We start from the raw sequence: 7,994 nt of genomic DNA, 5'->3' as shown, positions 1-7,994 counted from the left end.
CTCCTGTGCCCCGGTCATCCTCTCTATTTAGCCCTGCAGCCGTTCTTCCTGTGTCCTTCGGACGGTCCTGTCTGCATTTCATCCCGGTGACTGACGGTCTACTCCTCCAGTTGTCCCCAAGGTATCAGCTTTCGCGGCGATAGTCTCCTCCAGGCCTGCCCCAAACGCTCCCTGTATAGGGGGTGGTACACCTGACCTGCTCACCCAGGGGTAGGTTCGTCGTCGCGGTCCTGTGGGTTCACCCTTGGAGTCCTTCCAGCCTCACAGACACAAGCTGGGCACGATATATTGGGCACTACAATGACATTTTTGCAATTTTTTCTCTGAAACTTCTACGAGTTTCTGGAAATCATCCATGTAGTGACAATGGTCACTATATCCATAGATGAATTCCCAGAGGGGTGTCATTTCCAAAATGGGGTCACTTCAGGAGGGAATTCATCTCTGGGTGTAGTGACCATTTACCTATCTACCTATTTTCCAATGTAAAATCTGGGGTTAAAACAACATTTTAATTGTAAAAATGTAATTATTTCTTCTTCACTGCCCAATGGTATAATTTCCTATGGAACAGCTGTGGTGTCAGTATGCTCACTACACCACTAGAAGAATTCATTCAGGGAAGTATTTGGTAAAATGCGGTCACTTTTGGGGCTTATGCTGTTCTGGCACCTCAGGGGCTCTGACAATGTGACATGTCACCCACAAACAATTCCAGCAAAATCTGCTCTCCAATATGGCGCTCCTTCCCTTCCAAGTTCTGCCATGCGCCCAAGCAGTAGTATTCTCCCACATATGGGATATCGGCGAGCTTAGGAGAAATTGCACAACAAATTGTATGGAGCAATTTCTCCTGTTACCCTTATGAAAATGCAAAATATGGAGCTAAAAAGATTTGTGAAAAATCTTATTTTTTTTTTTATTTGCATGGCGTCATGTTATAAACGTCTGTGAAGCACCTGTGGGTTCAAGGTGCTCAATATACATCTGGATAAGTTCCCTAAGGGGTCTAGTTTAAAAAATGGGGTCCCTTTTTGGGAGTTTCTACTGTTTAGGCACATCAGGGGCTCGACAAACACGACATGGCAACCGCTAATTATTCCAGCATATTTTACATTCAAAAAGTCAAATGGCACTCCTTCCCTTCCGAGCCCTGCCGTGCCCTAACAACAGATTTCCCCCACATATGGGGTATCGGCATGCTCAGGAGAAATTGCAAAACAAAATGTATCGTCCATTTTCTCCTGTTACCTTGGCGAAAGTAAAAAATAATTAGGTCTAAGTGAAAATTTTTGTGAAAGAAAAGTAAATGTTTATTTTTTCCTTCCACATTCCATTCATTCCTGTGAAGCACCTGAAGGGTTAATAAACTTCTTGAATGTGGTTTTGAGCTCCTTGACGGGTGCACTCTTTAGAATGGTGTCACTTTTGTGTATTTTCTGTCATATTGACCCCCAAACTCACTTCAAATGTGAGGTGGTCCCTAAAAAATGGTTTTGTAAATTTTGTTGTAAAAATGAGAAATCGCTGTTTAACTTTTAACCCTTATAACTTCCTAACAATAAAATTTGATATAGTTGATATAGAGGCTACTGTGCAGGCGCCGCCATTGCCGGTGACATTGTGCTGGATGTAATTTTTTTCTAAGCCTCACAATAGCCACAATATTATAGGCATTATCAACAATAATATCAATGCTATTATATGCATTATGTAATAATGGGGGGCAGGTCAGTGAGGGGTCAGCGACCTGTCATAAGCCAATACAGAGGAATATGTAATCAGAGCACCACATAAAGCCCCGCCCACAGCCCCACCCACAGCCCCGCCCCAGAGCACGAGAATCTCATTAACTGAAAACTACAAATACAGATTACACAACAGTAAACCAGAGTTGCCCTCATTTATGGTGGACCATTGGAGCTACTATGGATCCTGAGCAGAAGATTAGAGAAAATAATATTGCTCCCCATTTCAGGAGAGACTGTGCAGTAATCTGAATTCCTTAGGATCAAAAACAATGTAATTGGCTGTAAGTTCTATAGAAAAGGGCTTTCAATGCCCAAAGTCATTTGAACAGTTTTGGTTGGAGGAGAATGTTGTGGTCTAGAGGCAAAATGGTGATCATGGTAATACGGCCGGACTACACCACCGATAAAGCAGCCACAGCCGGTGACTGAGAGGAATCTGTGACTTCTCTGCATTCAGTGGTTACTACTCACCTGGGTAGTCATATGTGGGAATCTCCTCTTTACACCACTCATCACCCCTCACATATGTCTCTGTAGTATTAATATGGGTCAGATCTTCACCCTGAAACAAATATTGTAAAAGTCACAGACAGATAGAGAAGTCCCATCTATGATCAGCTCTAATCCTGCCATCTCCACCGTTCTCATTACACAAATATAAAACATATAATACTGGTGGATAAAACAAGACTGAGCACAAGACCTTCACAGCCGTCTACACATCATAGGGGAGATCTCCTGACACCTTCTCTCCATCTACCTGAGGATCCTGAGGAGCACTGGGATCTTCTTGGTTACAGTCCTGTGGAAGAAGAGGACGGGGACATCTCTCTGGTGTTGTCCTCTCACTGGACAGATCTGGAGGAAACACATACAGGGACTGAATTCATTCTCTACATACAGATAATTATAGGCCGTGTGTATTTAGTCCTGTCTATTACCTGGTGATGTGAGGGGCTGGGGAACCTCCATTATGATGTCCTTGTAGAGATCTCTGTGTCCTTCTAAATACTCCCACTCCTCCATGGAGAAATAGACAGCGACATCCTGACACCTTATAGGAACCTGACACATACAATGATACCGTCATCCCCCCGATCCCTTCATAGTGTTACTGTATAATGTCCCAGCATTCTCAGCAGTGTCACCTCTCCAGTCAGCAGCTCAATCATCTTGTAGATGAGTTCTAGGATCTTCTGGTCATTGATGTCCTCATGGATCAGGGGGTGAGGTGGAGGCCCCGTGATTGGGCTCACGGGTCTTCCCCATCCCTCAGACACAGGGTCCTGACAGCGATCACTAGAGGTCTTCTTCACCACTGTGTAATCCTGGTTATGGAGAGACATTAATAAATCTCACTACAGACATTTCCAGAGTCGTCACCTCTCCAGTTCTGTCCATCTGTTATTCCCATAGATAAGAATGATGTAATGTGACGTCATCAGAATCTCTCACCTCTCCAGTGAGATGGAAGAGGATCTCTAGGGTGAGGTGTAACATCCTCTCCGCCATCTTGTCTCTGTCCATATCCATCCTTGATGGGTAAATCAGGAAAATTCTCTTCTGTAGAAGATCTTCACTGAGAGGATCCGATATTGTAGAGACCTGAATGAGAATAAGATGATCCGATGTAACATCATAAGAATCCTGTGTAATAATACAATTACTGGAGATAATAAGGGAAACATATGAGGAGATTTATTATCTTACAGGGTTTAGTTTTCTCCCCTGACATCTACTAATAAAACCTATATATTTAGGCCACAGACAACAAGCAGTTTCCTCCTCGGAGTCGGCAGCTGAACACGTTCCTCATAGACTCATCTTCCATAACGCTAATTCTCCTCTCATTACCGACACTGGAATCGGCATTAGCAATACTGCAGGAGAGATTCATTACATGCGACATGAGAAATAACTCCTTCATGGTGAGGACGACATCTTCATCTTCTACTACGGCTCTAGAGACAGATTTGGCCAGAGTCGGTCACTGCCTCCATCCCCACCGGCCGTCTATATGAAGGTTTCCCGTCTTCCCCGCACTGGAATCTTCTCTCACGTTAGATCTCAGCTCTGAGTCACACACAGAAGTTTGAGGCTTTTAGAAAAGATTTTTAGTTTCCACAAACACAACGGACAGAAATGATCTGATCCCAAAGTCTCCATGTACAGTGATTTATGGGGTTTATTTCTGCCTTAGGCTTTCCCATATTACAAGAAAAACTCCAGAAAAAGCCGATATTAACACCTTTCCTACATTAGATGTACTATTCCGTCCATGTGACCTGGGACCTAAGTCCCAAGGACGGGATAGTACGTCTAGCGCGATCAGCTGCACTCACGGGGGGAACGCAGCTGATCGCGGCCGGGTGTCAGCTGATTATCACAGCTGACACCCAACACTATGTGTCAGGGGCGGTCACGAACTGCCCCGACACGTTAACTCCTGGCACACTGCGATCAAACACGATCGCAGTGTATCGGGGGTTTAGGGAAGCATCGGCAGGGAGGAGGCTCCCTCCGTGCTTCCCTGAGACCCCCACAGCAGCGCGATGTGCAGCACTGCTGCGTGGGGCTCCTTCCCTGCAGGTCCCCGAATCCAAAATGGCGGCAGGGACCTTCGGGGGCCTGCAGGGAGGCGGCTTCCTCATGCCTGCAAAGCACCAGCAAGAGGAAGACTGCAGCACTGCCTGTGACAGATCGCTGATCTCTCACAACGATCTGTGATGTGACAGATCAGCGATCTGTCACATGACATTTATGTCCCCCCTGGGACAAAGTAATAAAGTAAAAAAAAAAAAAAAAAGTTTAAAAATAATTTATAAAAAAATCACTAAATAAATTTAAAAAATATATATACATATATTCCCTAATAAATTCATTTTTTGAAAAAAAATAAATAAATAAAAGTACACATATTTGGTAACGCTGCATCCGTAACGATCCTCCCTATAAAACTGTCCCACTAATTAACCTCTTTGTTGAACCTCTTAAATAAAAATAACAAATGAAGCAAAAAATAATGCTTTATCATCATACCGCCGAACAAAAAGTGCAATAACGCGCGATCAAAAAGACGGATATAAATAACCATGATACCGCTGAAAACGTCATCTTGTCCCGCAAAAAACGAGCTGCCATACAGCATCATCCGCAAAAAAATTAAAAAGTTATAGCTCACAGAATAATTATTTTTTATATAAAATTGTTTTCAGTGCATAAAAGCGCCAAAACATAAAAAAAGAGATAAATGAGGAATCGCTGTAACCGTACTGACCCGAAGAATAAAACCGCTTTATCAATTTTACAGCACGCGGAACGGTGCAAACGCACCCCCCAAAAAAAATACATGAAACGTTGGTTTTTGTTAATTCTGTGTCCCAAAAATCGGAATAAAAAGCGATCAAAAAATGTCACGTGCCCGAAAATGGTACCAATAAAAACGTCAACTTGTCCCGCAAAACATAAGACCTCACATGACTCGGTGTGTCAAAATATGGAAAAATTATAGCTCTCAATATGTGGTGATTCATAAATAATTTTTACAATAAAAAGCGTCTTTAAGCGTGTGACAGCCGCCAAACATAAAAACCGCCATAAATAGTAAATCAAACCCCCCGTTATCACCCCCTTAGTAAGGGAAAAATAATAAAATAAAAGAAAAATATTTCCATTTTCCCATTAGGGCTAGGGTTAGGGCTGAGATTAGGGTTAGGGGTGTGTTGGGGTTAGGATTGGAGTTAGAATAGGGGGGTTTCCACTGTTTTGGTACATCAGGTGCTCTCCAAATGCAACATGGCGTCCGATCTCAATTCTAGCCAAAAAGGTCAAATGGCGCTGCTTCCCTTCCGAGCTCTGCCATGCGCCCAAATAGTGGTTTACCCCCACATATGGGGTATCAGCGTACTCAAGACAAATTGCACAATAACTTTTAGGGTCCTGTTGCTCTTGGGAAAATAAAAATTGGGGTAAAAAGATCATTTTTGTGGAAAAAATATGATTAATTGTACGGCTGTACTTTATAAACTTCAGTGAAGCCCTTGGGGGTTCAAAGTGCTTACCACATAGATACGCTTCTTGGCGGGTGTAGTTTCCAAAATGGGGTCACTTGTGGGGGGTTTCCTCTGTTTAGGTACATCAGGGGCTCTCCAAACGTGACATGACGTCCGATCTCAATTCCAGCCAATTTTGCACTGTAAAAGTCAAATGGCGCTCCTTCCCTTCTGAGCTCTGCCATGCGTCGAAACACTGGTTCCTTCCCACATATCAGGTATCAGCGTACTCAGGACAAATTGCACAATAACTTTTGCAGTCCAATTTCTCCTGTTACCTTTGGTAAAATAAAAAAAATGGACCTGAAGTATTTTTTTTGTGAAAAAAAGTTAAATGTTCTTTTTTTTTTTAAATATTCAATAAATTCCTGTGACGCACCTGAAGGGTTAATAAACTTCTTGAATGTGGTTTTGAGCACCTTGAGGGGTGCAGTTTTTAGAATGGTGTCACTTTTGGGTATTTTCTATCATATAGACCCCTCAGAGTGGCTTCAAATGTGATGTGGGCCGTAAAATTAAAATGGTGTTGTAAAAATGAGAAATTGTTGGTCAACTTTTAACCCTTATAATTTCCTAACTAAAAAAAATTTTGATTCCCAAATTGTGCTGTATAATGAGGCCCAGGCTTTATAGAGAAGGGACAGGAGTGAGGGCCTGTGCCCAGGAGCTACAGTCTGAGGAAAGGGCTAAAAAGCCTTCACTAGACCCCTGTACAGCTGTATAATGAGGCCCAGGCTTTATAGTGAAGGGACAGGAGTGAGGGCCTGTGCCCAGGAGCTACAGTCTGAGGAAAGAGCTAAAAAGCCTTCACTAGACCCCTGTACAGCTGTATAATGAGGCCTAGGCTTTATAGAGAAGGGACAGGAGTGAGGGCCTGTGCCCAGGAGCTACAGTCTGAGGAAAGGGCTAAAAAGCCTTCACTAGACCCCTGTACAGCTGTATAATGAGGCCCAGGCTTTATAGTGAAGGGACAGGAGTGAGGGCCTGTTCCCAGGAGCTACAGTCTGAGGAAAGGGCTAAAAAGCCTTCACTAGACCCCTGTACAGCTGTATAATGAGGCCCAGGCTTTATAGTGAAGGGACAGGAGTGAGGGCCTGTGTCCAGGAGCTACAGTCTGAGGAAAGGGCTAAAAAGCCTTCACTAGACCCCTGTACAGCTGTATAATGAGGCCCGGGCTTTATAGTGAAGGGACAGGAGTGAGGGCCTGTGCTCAGGGGCTACAGTCTGAGGAAAGAGCTAAAAAGCCTTCACTAGACCCCTGTACAGCTGTATAATGAGGCCCAGGCTTTATAGTGAAGGGACAGGAGTGAGGACCTGTGCCCAGGAGCTACAGTCTGAGGAAAGGGCTAAAAAGCCTTCACTAGACCCCTGTACAGCTGTATAATGAGGCCCAGGCTTTATAGTGAAGGGACAGGAGGGAGAAAAGTGGGGAAAGGAGGCAGAAGAGCCGGACTGCCCATCACTAACCTGCAGAGCCGCACTCCACATATATGGCTGCTCTGTGCACAGGACCTGTGATGAGGTCACAGGAGGGGAGGAGTCAGGGGTCACATGATCTCCGGAGTGCAGACCTCCATGGAGCCTTCTCCTCAGTCAGTGACATTCCCGCCATTATTCGCCCCTCACTACTGGCACAATTACCCCGCGCCGCCTTCTCTACACAGTGTTGTGTGTGGACTGTAACGTGTGATTTCTCTGGAGGGAAATAGACCCCACACATGAGGGAATTCTCCCCAGTTACCGGCTGTCTACTATATGGCGGCATATGATTGTGCTATCGACTCCACACCAGGAGCTGAAATGCCCAAATCTCTAATGTAACCGCTATAAGAGAAGATATAACAAATTTCCCCTAAACTCACACAGCGGAGGAGGCCTCACTTGGAGCAATGTGACTCGCGCACAGAAAATCTATTCCCGGTTCTGTGATAAGTTATCGGCCGACAGGAAGAAGAAAGGTCTGAATTACAGCCCAGACTGGAGGAGAAACTGCAGGAGTTAGAATTGGCCAATCAGCGCTCTTCACCCCTATACTTATCTACACAAATACAAGATATGAAATGACAATTAGACGCCATTCTCACCACCAGAACGGAGAGGCGCTAACTTGGAGTAAAGCCGCGTTTTATCACCATGCCAATAAGCCTAATAAGATGCCGCTCGTAAGCTCAGAATGAGAGAGTCACTGCAT

The 7,994-nt window shown here is 44.4% G+C and overlaps 1 long non-coding RNA gene across 2 annotated transcripts; it reads right to left on the bottom strand.

Annotated features, from left to right (window-relative positions):
- Window positions 1-3,238: 3,238 nt before the first annotated feature.
- On the bottom strand, window positions 3,239-7,350 carry LOC141074032 (uncharacterized). Of its 2 annotated transcripts, none has more exons than XR_012227120.1 (3): window positions 7,271-7,350; window positions 5,813-6,081; window positions 3,239-3,356 (listed from the first exon to the last, which is right to left on the bottom strand). It is a non-coding gene; the product is annotated as an uncharacterized lncRNA (long non-coding RNA). The 2 variants fall into 2 exon arrangements; XR_012227121.1 differs by lacking the exon at window positions 7,271-7,350 and adding an exon at window positions 6,183-6,522.
- Window positions 7,351-7,994: the final 644 nt, after the last annotated feature.

This window comes from Dendrobates tinctorius, unplaced genomic scaffold (genome assembly GCF_039654945.1).
Source record: "Dendrobates tinctorius isolate UK_male_01 unplaced genomic scaffold, ASM3965494v1 ptg000322l, whole genome shotgun sequence".
Taxonomy (NCBI): domain Eukaryota; kingdom Metazoa; phylum Chordata; class Amphibia; order Anura; family Dendrobatidae; genus Dendrobates; species Dendrobates tinctorius.
The sequence above is the reverse complement of the archived record's forward strand: the minus strand, read 5'-3'. Positions and strand labels throughout refer to the sequence as shown.